The sequence below is a fragment of the Gekko japonicus genome, unplaced genomic scaffold (assembly GCF_001447785.1).
Source record: "Gekko japonicus isolate JY-2015 unplaced genomic scaffold, Gekko_japonicus_V1.1 scaffold4139, whole genome shotgun sequence".
NCBI classification, from domain to species: Eukaryota; Metazoa; Chordata; class Lepidosauria; order Squamata; family Gekkonidae; genus Gekko; species Gekko japonicus.
Genome location: NW_015174375.1, coordinates 88648 through 104523, shown reverse-complemented (window position 1 = coordinate 104523; position 15876 = coordinate 88648). Strand labels below are relative to the sequence as shown.

General features: G+C 45.0%; 1 non-coding gene across 1 annotated transcript; it reads left to right on the top strand.

Annotated features, from left to right (window-relative positions):
- The first annotated feature begins 14646 nt into the window (after positions 1–14646).
- TRNAA-UGC lies at positions 14647–14718 on the top strand. The gene has a single exon. It is a non-coding gene; the product is annotated as a tRNA-Ala (tRNA).
- Positions 14719–15876: the final 1158 nt, after the last annotated feature.

The window sequence follows — 15876 nt, the reverse complement described above, 5'->3', positions numbered from 1 at the left end:
AAAGAGGTGCAGGAGCACGTTAGCATAACGTATTTGCATATAATACACCCCCTGAGATCACCAGAAGTGTGTCAGAAGGCAACACCCACTGCTCAGGCTCCACCCCAAATATATCCAGGTATTTCCCAACTCAGATTCAAACCTGGGTCTCCCAAATCCTTGTCTGGAACACTAACCACTACACGGCAGCAGAGAGTCCTCTGGACAGCCCAGAGAGTCAGGGGGCCTGCGCTGCCAAGGAAGTCGGGGGGCTTTAGCAGGAAGTCGAGGGCCGGGCTTGTTACCCCCGGAACGCTGTTCCTACACGTTCCTGCTCGAAATGACCCCTGCCTTTAGCTTCCAGTCTGGCTTTCAGTTGGCTAGGCATTACAGCTGATACCCACAGCTCTGTTCTGCAGAGACCCCTTACCCCACCCCTCTCTAAGAAGAAAAAAATCCCAGTCAGTTTGCTCTGATTATCTTGGAGCATTTACAAATCTCTGAGTTCCCTCGTATACCATTATAAGGGCCATTCCACATAATCTTATTATTGTACAAGGAATATACAGTCACTGCACATAATTTATGTAAATTGACTTGAGGTTTTGCTTGCGTTGCAGGAGATACTGCATCTTCCAAGCGCACTGTTATGTACCTCAGGAAATTATACTACTTCCCTTGGAGAGCTGTCACAGTTCTGTGGTGTTGTGCTGTGCAAGTGTTTTCTGTGTGTCGCCGAATCACCAGTGAGCTATACAACTCTCTCCCCTTATGTACTCTATTTTGTGACTACCATGTTCTAATGTTTTTAATTCTGTGATGGCGCTCACCTACTGTGCAATACAAGTTTACTTCCTGCCCCGAGCTATTGCATGTGAATGGCATATCACCATTGTCCTTGGATCATGGTTTCTAGGAGTATTGAGCAAAGTTGGGAACACATTTGGTCTGTCCTCAAAATATGTAACGTCTGCCATGGCTGTGCTTTTATCAGATCTTGCTGCTTCCCTTTTATAAAGTAGTTGTCACTGCTGCACTGGGCATTGTGTAGTTCCGGCAGCTCGCGTGAGGAAGCTGTTGATTCCACTTATAAGGATTTTGGCAGGGGTGCTTGGAGATTCCTGCAAATTGCTGGAGTCCTTGTATGTTGTGAGAATGTTCCTTTTAAACTGTCTGGAGAAAGGAGTTTTGGGCAAAAAAGATCAAGAAAAACCGTAATCCCTACAACTAGACTTTTTATTGTTTCTCTTTTCCGCTTGTTATGGATGTACTCGTGATCTAGTGTACTTGCTGTTATGTTTGGTTCACCTCTTGCCAAAAACAGAAAGGAGCAGGTTCTCAAGGAAACCTGTGTAGCACCGCTAAGAGTGAAATGGGCCCTAAAATGAATATGGCGGATTACAGAATTATTCGAAAATCCACCACAGTGCCAAACTGTGTGATACCGAATACCATAGATGTATTGCTGTCGATTTTGTTATATTGGAAGAGTGAGCTGTACATTTGGCTGTATTCGAGCCAAAAAACCCTGGAAAATACCTTACCAGTGTTTTCCGGGTATTTTTAAAGCCGAATACAGATCAGAGAATCTGACCTGCTACCGGTATAGCTGATCCCGAATAAAGGTGATTTTTTCCCCAGCATTTTCCTGGGTATACTCAGCCGTTCCATATAGCTGGTGGTGGAGAGGCTTAAAGAGCTACAGAGTTAACTTTCAGTTCTCCTCTAGGGCTCTTTCCCGCCTTTTGCTCTGGTTTCCGTGGCAACAGGAAGGAGGGGAAGAGACATTTCTGCAGCCCAATGGCAAAAGTACCTTAGGGAGAACTGTAGTGCCTTAGAGCCGGTCATTGCAATGCTTTTGCAAATGGCTTCGCGTTGCAGGTTTGCAACTTGCAAGGTTGTTGGCTTTAAATGTGAAGTCCAACTAAGTAAGTATCTTGCCTTCCCCACCCATTTCCCAGGGAACGGGGGGGGGGGGCGAAAGAGCAGTAGCAATTTGGCAAATTAGATTTCAGGTTAGTGGGAACACGGCTCTTTAACCAGTCACAGAAGTTTGTTCTTTCTTTATGTAAAGAGCATAAAAACAAGTGTCTGGCTGAGCTAGACTCCATTGCTGAGAGAGGTTTGGAGAGCATGCACTAGCTTTAGCTGTTTAGCTTTAGCATGCAACAGCTTTAGCTGTTGCTCCAAGCTTGAATCCTGCTGCCTGAGAGATTTGAACATAAGAACATAAGAGAAGCCAATGTTGGATCAGGCCAATGGCCCATTGAGTCCAGCAATCTGTCACACAGTGGCCAAACACACCAGGTGCCATCAGGAGGTCCAGCAGTGGGGCCAGGACACTAGAAGCCCTCCCACTGTTGCCCCCCCCCCAAGCACCAAGAAGACAGAGCATCACTTGCCCCAGTCTGAGAGATCCTATCTATACCTTGTGGCTAATAGCCACTGATGGACCTCTACTCCAGATGTTTATCGATTCTGCTATGGACTTTGGATCAGATCCTATCTGCCTGCAGAAGAGTGAGGACAGCAACTGGTATGACTGAACAACATTTTTAAAAAAGTTTTCTCGTGTTACTGTTAGTTCTTTCAGCTTGGTGGGTGGTAGGTTGTGGGGGAATGAGGCCAAGGGCTGCAGGTCTTTTTTGTTGTTGTTGTTCCTTTGGTTTTATTGTTAGGTTTTAATTCCTTCTGATTTTGTGGCTTGCACTTTGGAGCTTTTTTGTTGCTCGTTGTTTGGCCCTGGTGGTTGTTTGGGGTGGGGGCAAGGGCCTCAGGCCTTTTTTGTTCTCTTTAGTTCTATTCTTGGGTTTTAATTTAGATTGTGATTCAGTGCTTGACATCAGTCCTGGTGAGCGGGTATTTGCCGTAATGGTACTGGGTTCTGCTGCTGGGCAGTAAGTAGTAAGTTGGCACTGTGTTCTGCTGCTGCGCACTAGTAGGTTGACACTGGTTCTGCTGTCCTTGCAGAATTGCCCCTCCCTTCAGTTTCTACTTTAGAGATTCTCAGATTTGATCTTTGTCCTGTTGGGTTTGGGCACTGCTGCAGTGGCACTGTTTCTGCTGGGCACATTGCACTGGTTCTGATGCTGGCTTTGCAAAAATGCCCCCCTCACTTTCTACTGCAGAGATTCTCTGGGACATTCCTGCCGGGCTTGTATTGTTGGGCTTGTATTGCCTTGCTATTTTCCCCCCTTTGGAAACAATGGCGTATGGGACACCTTCTTTGGGTGCCCATAGGATTGGACTCCCTGGTCCAATCTTTTTGAAACTTGGGGGTTCTTTTGAGGAGAGGCTCCAGCAGCTATGCTGCAAATTTGGTGCCTCTACCTCACACACCCCCCTGAGCACTGAATATACCCAAGGACAGATTTGCCATTGACTTTAATGGTCCCCATAAGGTATAATGGACCAGAAAAAAATCAGGATACCATGCCGATATTGGGATTTGGGAAATGCCAGCGTTTTTTGGGTCCAATATACCCGAATTTTTTTAAAAGCCTTTTTTCTTGTACACCCCCAGTGAGCTGGTAGCCTCTTAGCACATCCCACTTGTCTCCTCCCCTTTAATGTTTTTTTTAGTGTTACTGCACAGTTCAGACCATAAAGTGATCTAATGTTCCTTAGCTTGCATCTTTCCTCTTCACTCTTAAATTAATTTTGTTTCTCGGTCTGAGTGCATAAGGAGATTTTTTTTTTCATTGACTGAATCATTACAGCTCCATTAACATTGCTCTTCCTTTGACCAAAAAATCAGGATACCATACCGATATTGGGATTTGGGAAATGCCAGTGTTTTTTGGGTCCAATATACCCGAATTTTTTTTAAAAGCCTTTTTTCTTGTACACCCCCAGTGAGCTGGTAGCCTCTTAGCACATCCCACTTGTCTCCTCCCCTTTAATGTTTTTTTTAGTGTTACTGCACAGTTCAGACCATAAAGTGATCTAATGTTCCTTAGCTTGCATCTTTCCTCTTCACTCTTAAATTAATTTTGTTTCTCGGTCTGAGTGCATAAGGAGATTTTTTTTTTTCATTGACTGAATCATTACAGCTCCATTAACATTGCTCTTCCTTTGACCCTCTCTGCAGGGAAACTGTGGTGTTAATAAGCACTGCTGACTTACAGGTTATCGCAAATATTATCTGTTGGGGGGGAAATCCTTTGAATGTATGTTTGCATATGATTATATTCCATAAATGCTGCTGAGTTTGATCTGGCAGGTGTTAGTGCTATGTGCTGCACTTGATTAGCTAAATATCCCTTGGAAAGAGACTATGACTTAAGTTGGATGACAGCACCATACAGACAGGATATTACCATGCACTGGTAGCTGCAGCGAGAGCCCACCATTGCTGTGTCTGTCTCAAAGCACAGGTTTAAATGGTTTTACTTGAATTAAAGTGGTGCTGTTGTCATTTTTAAATGCGTGTGTGATGGAATTAAAGATTTGAGAACAGCGGCAGGTAAACAAAGGAGGTGCTGAGTCATGTGACTGAGAGTGGTGGGGGCCAGTTGCCCCAGAACTCTCAGTGAGTGACAGATAACTGAACAGCTGACAGTTGAAAGCTGGCAGTTGGGCAGACATGGAAGAAAGTTAGTAGTTGGCTAACTGGAGAGCTCTGAAGAGGACATAAGCCTCTGGGCTCAGTGGAATCAGCCGGATAGCAGTTTGTGTGGAAAACTGTGGCTGAATAGCACTCTGCACTGGTGCCCTCTAATGTAAAGAGAAGAGTGAACAGAGAGTGCACAGTATTAAACCTCAGTGGTCAGTAACACCAGAGACACTGCTCCAAAGGAACTGATAAAGGTGGCTAAGGAAGGGCTAAGGGTCTGGAGGAGTCTGGAGAGCTTGGGTTCAAGGGACCAGGCAAATAAAGCCCAAAGGTTAACCACAAAACAATTACTGGAGAGTGGGATCATAGATGGGTGTTGTGAACTAAAGAACATCTGAGTCAAACTGAGAGTGATAAGCATACAGCGTATGTAAAGGCAAAGTGAAGTGTTTATTCTACAAAGTATCAAAATATCATGTGTAAATATATCCCATCCCCCTGTTGAGTTTTCTGTGAAATAAAGAACTGTGCTGTTTGACTTTTACAAGCACTGGTGCCTGACTCTTTGAAAAAGAATTATATTGGGCAGTTGTCCTCAATACATCCTGAAGTTATATACACACACCCCAAAGAGACTACTTTTAAGTGTGAACTGGTCAGCCATCAGAAAGCAGAAAGCAGAACTAATCAGTCACATCACAGTAAAATAAACTGAATCCAGTACAAATAAATATATATATATAGGCAGAACCGCCACAGCTCAGTCACGACAACGGCCGGGGAGAGGTCGTTGTGTTATAGCGTGAATCCTGCTTAGTCTGGGGAAACTTCTGAAGACTCTCCCCCTGTGCTTATTTCTTGTGTTAAGGCCTGAGGCGTCTCCCAACTTTTTTGAGTCCGTGGGCACCTTTGGAACTTGACACAGGGTGGTGGGCACAACCACAGCATAGCTGCTGGTGGAGATGAAGACGACTATAAAATGGCTGCCACGGGAGGTGTGGCAACCGCAAAGCGGCTGCCCCATGAGGCAGAGCCAGCCACACCACACACCCAGGGGAAGTCCAAGTGCAGGGTAAAAGGGAGGTGATTTTTAAAACGTACTGGGAAAGAGGAATGAGACAGAGAATGAAACCAGCACTGTGGCGGCAGCTGCCACTAGAAGTACTGTTGTTTTAATCTGCACGGCCAATCAGAAGTGGCCCCGCCTATCTTATGGAAACACTTGGCGGGCACCATGTCAGGAACGCCAGAGCTAGCAATTCCACACGGTCCACGGAAGAGGTGGCAAAGTCAGAGATCTTAGAAATAATTGTTATTAAAGAACTGAATAGCAATTAACACAAGTCCATCTCTAACTTCTTGTTAAAAGTAAAGTTTGAGATGCCTCATACCTTCTCATATCCTTGTCTTTCTTTCACCTTTCCCTTACCTTTCTTCCTCAGTTGACTTTCCCGGATTGCCTTGCCCAGCTCATTCCCAACCCATGCAGCTCTTGACCACTCTTCTCAAAGGTCTAGGGCACGATGTAGTTGGCAGCAGTGGTGCAGTTTAGCGAGGGGGAAGTGCAGGGAGCTGGCTGCTTACAGATTCATTAGTATTGCAGTAATAAAAATGAAGGACACTGCAGCAGCAAGGAAGTGAAACTTCTTCCAGAAGGGTTTTAGCTGAGTCACCATTTTGTGGGAAGACAGATTATGTATCTCTGTTTGAAAATAGTGTCGTTTTAAAGGTGCTTCCGTCTAGTTTTGAATAATCTTTGTGAGGTGGTGGTCTAAACAGGTTGCACAGTATGTCACGTAGCTCATGCATTTTGCATTACAATTACTAGCTGTTTAAAAATCCAGCGTACTGACCCCTCTATGTACCCAGACCCCTGGTTTAGTTAAGAATTTAAATAAGGACCGTGGAATAAGGAAGAGAGTGTCTTCAAATGCAGCTTTTCCAGGCTTCCTCCCCCCGTTATTCTCATGTGATGGCTCTCATGCCAGGCGAATACCCGCCTATTTTGTGTTTCTCAGAAATCGAAATGCTAAGTTATACAATAGTCGGGAGAAGTGGCAGTCTTCCAGTTCAGTGGTGGGTAGGACGAGCATCAAAAATATGAGAAACTTGGTATAAATATTTCATACTTGGAAACACTTTAACATGCATCAGCGTAAAGGGAACAGTATAGGGCATAAGGGTGAGGGTGCATATGGGTGAGGGTGCAACTCCTGTTTCGGGCTTTATCTTTTAATCTAGATGCTACAGTGTTCTGTCTCTTGGGAGATGTTAACAACCTGTCAAAGGATTTCAGGGGTTGATCTGGGACCCCGCTGGCCTTGGTCTAGCTATCCTCCTCCGCTGAATATTTGGAATTCCTTATCCTATCCAGTTAGTCTCCTGATCTATCCCATTGCTTACGTTACCTTTGCCTTCGAAAGGTAGAACTGACTGTAGGGTGCTTCTTCAGCTTTCGCTACCCACACCCTTCAGTCTTACTTGCTGTGTTCCTTTCTCTACTGTGGACATTTGGCTTATAGGTTTTTGCCTGATCTTGACAGTTTCTCCCCTGAGACCTTCCTTGCCTACTGCTCTTCTCTTATTCCTGTTGATCAGTCCAGCTTTGCGTTTTCTGTTTTCTTCTGTCATAACTTGGCTGGCCTGTGGGGCTTGCTTCTGTTAGCATTCTCGACAAGCTTTAGCCTTTCAGAGCTGACTTGGGCACCGGTCCGTTATTCACATTTTGGATATTAACAAGGTTAAGTACCGGTATCTGTTCCTGAAACTTCCCTTGCCCCTCATGCAGGTCCAGAAATAGCCTCTCTACACTTGATATCATGAAATGTGCGTCTCTTTTGAAAATTAAGGGTTTATAAGCTGCAAGCTAATGACCAGAATTAGCAAGGCCTAAGACAATTAGTCGGTTCTTGTTGCGAATTAGGTGGCTGCTTGGATCCCCAAGAGGCTAAGTAGCTGATGGTGGTTCTTGAATGAGGATGTTAATCACAGAAGATAATCCCAGATTGTTAGACTCTTCTGCAAAGAATTTTTTTGGGGGGAGCAATTCTTACATTGTCTTATTCAAAATCCAGTTTTGAATTGTGGTATGGATTGAAATACACCTTGGCAGTAAACTCTAAAGAGGCCATTCATGCTGGATGTTGTGAAAAGAGGACGTACATAATTCTCATAGCATGACTTAGGGTGATGGGTATTAAAGGAAGTCTGTATACTTATCCATCCACTTACAGAGATGTGCTTTTGGCTTTTGAGCTCCAGATAATTGTTAATTTCTAGAGAGAAAGAGAAGCTAAATGGCTAAAAGCAATTTACTTGGGCTTCAGGACCTTGTACAACTGGTGACCAATGCTCCCTTTAAACTGTGGAGTCTTGTGAGCAAAAATTCTACTTTGTGAGCTTCTGGCATGAAAGTTGTGAGTGAGCGATTTGGCTATGGCTAAACATACCCAACTCTTTCAGCCTTTCCTCGAAAGACTTGGATTCCAACCCTCTCACCATCCCGGTTGCCCTCTTCTGGACACGCTCGAGCTTGTCAACATCCTTCCTAAAATGGGGTGCCCAAAACTGGACACAGGACTCCAGGTGAGCCCTGACCATAGCAGAATATTGCGGAACGACCACCTCCCGTGATCTGGATACAATGCTTCTGTTAATGCATCCTAAGATTGCATTAGCTTTCTTCGCAGCCACATCGCACTGCAGGCTCATATTTAGCTTGTGAGCAACCAGAACACCTAGATCCCTTTCACATGTGCTGCTGTCAAGCCAAGTTCCTCCCATTCTATATCTGTGCCTTTGATTTTTTTGTACCTAAGTGCAGGACTTGACTTTGCACTGGAGCCATCCTTCCTGAGCTAAGGCAAAAATGTGTGAGCCGGAGGCTAAAAAACTCTGAGCTAGCTCACACTAACTCAGCTTAGAGGGAACACTTCTGGCGACATGGTTGCAATCTCAGTGGCAAGATCTAAACCCAAACCAGCATATGGATCAAGAATTAAAAACCGAGAAGAAATTGAATTAACTTAATATGTGACATTCTGTGATCCTGAAATTTAAAAGGTCATGGGAGGAGCCGAGGACAAAGGGGGAGGGGCTGGAAGGACGGAGCGACGAATACTTTTCTCCATAGCATGCAAAACAAGAAATCTGGAGTTCTGCCCTGAAAAACTGAAATTGTTGCATTGTTTTGGGGGGTGGGTGGGGGCGGCATTGACACTAAAGAGATGGGAAATGAAATCTGTTCCCCCCACAGTGCCTTCATTTTGACTTCAATGAAGATAGTTTCAGGAGGTTAGCAGTGTTGGCGTGCAGTAGAATAGCCTTCATCTAATGAAAGGGAGTTTGATTCTTGAAAGCTCATACCCCCAAAAAATCTCATTGGTCTGTAAGGTGCCACTGGATCCAAATCTAGCCCTTAATTTTGACTGGTTCAGATGTCTCACACGTGTAAAATGCAGATGTAAATAGGAAAGAACTTTTAGCGAAGTATAACCCCCTTCTACTGGACTCCATGGCATTTCTGGGATGGGAGGTTAGAAAATCTCAGGTATCCAGTACATGTGGATAGAAATTCTCAGGAAAAAGGTTTTATGTAGACCCTTTCTATCTTCAGCAAGTATGTGGAATAATACTGGGGCATTTCTCCTCTGCATTACTTGGTGCAGTTGTAAAGAGGCTTTGCAGCTGTGTAAGGCACTGGATGTCCTATGTCATCACAGCAGAGATCTAGTGACATATCATGGTAGCCACATTGCAACCCAGTTCATTTTCTTATTATATGCCAGAGTTGCATGAACAGTGCGGGCATATAGTATCTGTCAACACTTCCAACTGTGATTTTCTGTACATGGAAGACATGTATTCAAGGACTGGATAAACAGCATGGCTGACTATCCATTTTGTAAGTCAACAGTCATAATTGCTATGAATGTTAACTTAAAATAGGTAATGCAAGTAGTGTACGAATACCAGAGTTAAAAGTCTAAAGTTGATAGCAGATTAATGGTTTATCTCCATGGATTAAATTATGGTGCTTATTGCAAATCTGTCGTAATTTCTCAGTCAAAATATTTTGTAAGGTTTTTGTAGGCATCACAGCTGTCTTTTTACAAACAATATAGCATACTCCTGTGTCTCATGTCTCTTTTTTAATAACATACAGTCCTTCATAGTACCTTCTGTATTGACAAAGCAGCGACAATAAATGGAGTAGGTAGGTCTTTAATTGATTGGAGCCCCTAATCAGAATGTGTTTTTCCTTGTCTAGTGGTTAAGTGCACGGACTCTAATCTGGGAGAACCAGGTTTGATTCCCTACTCCTCCACATGCAGCTGCTGGTGTGACCTTGAGTCAGTCACAAGTTGTCTCAGCTGTTCTCTCAAGAGCAGTCTTCAAAAGAGCTCTCTCAGCCCCACCTACCTCACAGGGTGTCTGTTGAGGGGAGGGGAAGGGAAAGGAGATTGTAAACTGCTCTGAGACTCCCAAGTGAAGGGCAGGGTATAAATCCAATCTCCTCCTCTTCATCTTTAGAAAACCGTTTGAACTGAAGTGTGTAGAACGTGTGTATGTTTCCAACATTTTCTGCCATTTGATCTTTTCCAGAAAAATACATTTGGGTGCAAGAACATGGGGAGGAAATTGCTTCAGGCATAGATGCTTCGTTAGGAAAGCAGTGATAACTGTATTAAATTCACTGCAGTCCTTTCTTTTGTAATTGGTGAATAATTTTGTGTTAGCAGACAATCTGCTTTCCTGTGAGTTAATATTAATTAGAGTTCGCAATTTTAAATAAGTTGGTAGCTCTAACCAAGAGGAGCTTTCAGTATTGCAGGGTTAAATTTGAGGCCTCAACTTCCTGAGCAAGGGAAGCTGAGGGTGTAGGAGAGCAGACAGCCAGAAAGGGGAAAAGGATAATTGGACAAACACAGAATATTCTGCTACTCTGGCACTGGCTGGCCACTGCTGTGTGGACTTCCTGTCTTGGGAGGAGGCTGACATTTGGGGCATTTGCCCTCTGTGCGAAGCAGTTGTTTAAATGATCGAGGCCAATTAATAAACGTTTTTGGCAGCTTATCTTTTAAAAGCAGTCTGCTTTTTGTGTCTTAAAAAGAATGTGGATAGGCGTTTCACATGCCAGAACTGGAAAACTCTTTATTTGTACAGCGATACCTATACCGTGTAAAGCAAATATGGTTGATTAGGAAACGAAATATGTTTTGACTCTAGTGGCACAAGGATTAGTACTCTTGGCTTGAGAGCCTGGAGCCCAGTGACGCTTTCCTGCGTCGTTGAGTTTGATTTCTGCATTAAAGTGGCAATTAAGTATGATTCGCAGTCTTTTTCTCTGTTCTCTGTGTCTTTAACATTGTTCATAATATTTTCTCCTGGGATCTCAACTGCCTGATGTTTGTCTTTCTCATGTGCAAAAAGCTTAGGTACTCTTGGACCAGTATTCCCTCTAAGCTGAGTTAGTGTGAGCTAGCTCACAGTTTTTTAGCCTCCCGCTCACTCATTTTTGCCTTAGCTCAGAAAGGGTGGCTCCAGAGCAAACTGATTTATGCAGTAGCCAAATCGCTTGCTCACAACTTTAATGCCAGTAGCTCACAAAGTAGAATTTTTGCTCACAAGATTCCATACCTTAGAGAGAACATTGCCTTGGACCTTCTGCTGATTTCCATTTCAGATCCAGGTCACCAGCTCCTAATGTGGCTTCTGTCTCTGCTACGCTAACGTCATATGTACTACTCTCTTTTCTACCACAAGCAACTTTAAGGAGGACAGGTGGGATCCAGAAGATCAATGAACCCTGCTGCTTTGCTGTCTTTCTTAAAGCTAGATTTCTCGAGGGCTGAGAGGCGTCCTAAAGAGATGTTGGTAGTCATCTAGCTCCTGTATCATAGCACAGCCGCTTCTACCACCTCGGTGGTTGTTGTTTCCCCCCCAAGCATTAGAAGTATTTATATATTTCTGTTCTTGGTGGAACTGAAGGGGGAAATAACCTCAGGGGATTGACAGTTCTGGAGCTGAAATCATTTCTCCTGCCCGTGCTCTTCCCCAAGCTGCCGCCATCTGAGGCAGGCAGAAAAACCTATATTCTGACCGGAGGCAGTCTCTGTGCTTACTGAACAGTCAGGAGAGAACTTCCACGCAGACACCTGCAAAGGAAAGCCAAAAACCCAACCTCTTTCTCTCCCCCCTTATTTATGTGCTTTGCTAACAGCTCTCTTCAGAAGATGAGCTCAGTTTATCAGCTTCTGCTCTATAGTGGCCCCACACACACACACACACACACACACACACACACACAATCAATCCAGGCCTCACCTGGAGTCCTGTGTCCAGTTTTGTGCACCCCATTTTAGGAAGGATGTTGACAAGCTCGAGCGTGTCCAGAAGAGGGCAACCAGGATGGTGAGAGGGTTGGAATCCAAATCTTTCGAGGAAAGGCTGAAAGAGTTGGGTATGTTTAGCCTGGGAAAGAGAAGGCTTTGAGGGGACATGATTGCAGTCTTCAAGTATTTGAAGGGCTGACATGTAGAAGATGGAGCAGGTCTATTCTCTCTTGCTCCGGATTGTAAGACTAGATCTAATGGGTGGAAATTACAAGGGAGTCGTTACCGGCTAAATACCAGGAGGAACTTCCTGACTGTAAGAGTGGTTGAGCAGTGGAACAGTCTGCTTCGGGAGGTGGTGGATGCTCCTTCGCTGGACATTTTCAAGCGGAGGCTGGATGACCATCTTTCGGGTATGTTATAGGGCTATATTTCGGCTATGCTCCTGCAGAGTGCAGGGGGTCGGACTGGATGACCTGCAAGGTCCCTTCCAACTCTAATATTCTATGATTCCAACTGTTCTTCACATTAGTGTTGTTTGGACAAAGCCATAGTATCCTGGTTAGCCAGCATCTTTGTGGTGCTTTAGAATAATCAGTTTGATTACAGGGTGGGGTCCTGGCTCGGTGGCAGAGCATCTGTTTGGCATGCAGAAGGCCCCAGGTTGAATCCACAGCATCTCCAGCTAAAAGGACCAGGCAGTAGGTGATAGACCTCCACCTGAGACGTTGGAGAGCTGCTGCCAGTCTGAGCAGACAGTACTGACCTTGATGGCCCAGTGGTCTGATTCAGTATAAGACAGCTTCATGTGTTCATGTGTTCTCACGTATACCTTTTGGATCGTTCACAATGCTATGTTTAACATACTGAAATCACTAGAGTAGTCTGAGTTACCAAGGAGGCTGCACAGTGTAAGGTGACTTAAAAGTGCATAGTAAACTTAAACTGTGAGCCTACCTACAAAAGGGGACTCGTAATTTACCCCACTGGGTTATCAGGAAGAGCAAGATAGATTATAGTAATGGCCCTTGCAGGGGTCATTTCCTGCAGGAGCGCACAGGAGCAGAGCTCCAGCAGTAAAGAGCCCAGGGCGCGGGCACATGCAACAAGCCCCACGCCCTGCTTCCAGAAGCCCTCAGTCAGAGCAAGAAGCAGCCAGGTAAGTTGCAGAGCTCCCCCCGGTCCAAAACAGTCCAGTGGCACTTTTAAGACCAAGTTTTATTCAGGTACAAGCTCTCCCTCCTCTGCAAGGATAGATCTGCACGTTCCCCCCCCCCCAAATAGCTAACAATCCAAAACAGTCCAGTGGCACCTGAGCAGTGGGTGTTGCCTTCTGACACAGTTCCAGTGATGTCAGGGTGTGGCATATGCAAATGAGTTATGCTGATGAGTTATGCTAATGAGCTCCTGCACCTCTTTTTCTATGAAATGACCCCTGGCCCCTTGTATATCAATGGTCTTCATTCACAGGACACGAAAGCTTTCTTCAGAAAAGAGATTTCTGTGATGAATACAAGCAGTAGTATGAGTGGGGTAGCCCAGGTATATTTGCAGACTTGCTGTGTACTTTGAACAAAATTAATATGTAATCAGGGCCGGGAAAAGTCTTTTACATCCCTAGGAGCCAGCAACAGATCTCTGGATGCGAAGGTGACCCTTGATTTAGATCAGCGACCCCCAAAACGTGGTGCCCACCATTGTGTTTCTGGAAACCCACTTCTTTCTTCCTAAAAGCAAAGAGATATTCCTGACTGACGTCCACCTCCCTGGAGCCAGAGATGCCTCAAAAGAATCAAAGAGGCATTGCATTTGTGTCTTCAGAGAGCACCCATTCAAAAATGGCTGCCTCCATCAAAACAGGGTGGTGGTGACCACCCAGTGTTCCCAAAATCTCAAAAGCATCCGAAGGCTTCACAAGTTTGGGGACTCTTGAGTTAGATCATGGTATAATGAAAGGCTTCCTGTATAAGCTACAAAAAAATTTTTTTTTCCTTTGCATTTATGCATTTGGTCATTGGCATTGCCTTTCATTAATGCATGTAAAGAAGTTAATTATATAGTCGTGCAGCTTTGCTTCGATTTGGACAGCCTAGAACAGGCTGATCTCGTTAGGTTTCAGAAGCTAAGCGTGGTTGGCCCTGGTTAGTATTTGGAGACCACTGAAGGCCGTGGTCCCTATGCAGAGGCAGGCAATTATAAGCCACCTCTGAACATCTCTTGCCTTGAAAACTCTACAGGGTCAGCATAAGTTGGCTGTGACATGGCAGCAACAACAGATTTGCCGAGGAAAGTTTCATGCATTCAGGGAGCAAATATCCTCATTTCAGTGTTGATTACTGAACCATTAGCTAGCTCTGTAAAGACTTGAGAAGTTGAGGCTCAGTTAGGAATCAAGCCGGCCTGTGTATGAATGGCATAGTCCTCAGTAAGTTTTTCTGTTAACAGTTTCCCAAAGCAGTAAAAGAGTCTGGGCAAAAAAGCTGACCCACATTTTGAAAGGTCAGATTGTGTTTCTTGGTTTTTAAACAGTGGGTTTGATTTCGTGCCGTCTTCGGTAATTAAATTTTTATGATAAATCGCACGTAGCGTTTTACATATATTCTGTCCACGTCAGCAGTTTGACTAATATTCACAGCTGCTAAAAGGGTATTCAAATATGTCAGCGTAAACAATTTAATCAGTACTTAGGACTGTCTAATAAGTTGACGTGTGCCTGTCTGCTATTCTAGAAACCAAGTTGTCGTTTACTTTATGGTCCACCCCGTGTTGCACTGGGGAGGGGCTGTGGCTCAGGGGAAGAGCCTCTGCTTTGCGTGCAGGAGGTCCTGGGTTCAATCCCCGGCAGTTCCATTTAAAAGAACCAGGCAGTAAGTGATCTGAAATACCTCTGCCTAAGACCCCAGAGAGCCTCTGGCAGTCCGAGTAGACAGTACTGACCTGGATGGACCCTGAGGGTCTGATTCAGTATAAGGCAGCTTCATTTGTCACGTGACGTGTATATGTAGGACTGGCTTCCCACTTCCTGGCCACATGTCAACTGCTGGCTACCACCTGCTAGCTGTTCCCCCACTTAGGGTGACCTGGCTGGTATTGATTGGAATTCACGCTTTTTTTCTAGCATAGCTCCCTCCCCCAGAAACACTCCTTGAAGAAGTGAGAGGGTGCAGTCTTTGGAGGCACCGCAAGTCTGTTTTATTTGTCAGTTGGACAGACAGAAGAAGAAGAGTTGGTTTCTATACCCCACCCTTTACTACTTGAAGGAGTCCCGGAGCGGGTTACAATCGCCTTCTGTTCCTCTCCCCACAATAAACACCCTGTGAGGTCGGCGGGGCCTGAGAGTGCTCTGACTGAGAACTGCTCTTGAGAGAAAAAGCTCTGAGAGGTACTGTGACTGACCCAGGGTCACCCAGCAGGCTGCACGTGGATGAGTGGGGAATCAAACCGGGTTGCTCTTAACCACTACACCAAGCTCAGCTTTGCTCAGGCGGCTTGTTCTGTCCCCGAAGGAGAAAACGGTGCTGCACCAGCATCCAGAAACCTTTGAGAAGGGGGTTGTGTGTCGAATGTTGGAGAGAAACTGCAGGAATTGAGTTCAGTTCTGCCTCAGGGAGGGAGCCGTGAGAGCTCAGGCCCGGCTCAGGAAAAGCACAGGCAGAGCGAAGGGTAACTGCTTGGTAGTGTGGCAGAGTGGTTTGACTCACTTTCTGACGGAGATTAGAGTACCCAGTTGTGAGGCCCATCTCTGATGATGAGCGGACTTTGTGCCATTGAGTCTGGCTCTTGGGAAAAGGCAGGCTGGTGATGAATGGAATCCTGTGTGCGTGTTAGGATCCGGCCTAGTGGCTAATCGGTAAAAGCCTGCTTATGCTGGAAAGTATTAAAAGAAAATTGAAGGTCCTCTCTGAATTAATGCGAACTGATTAATAAACAAATCTTTATGGTTAATATACAGTTCCTGCCTCAGTGACCTCCATATTCCACCCGTGCACCACAAAACTGACATCACAG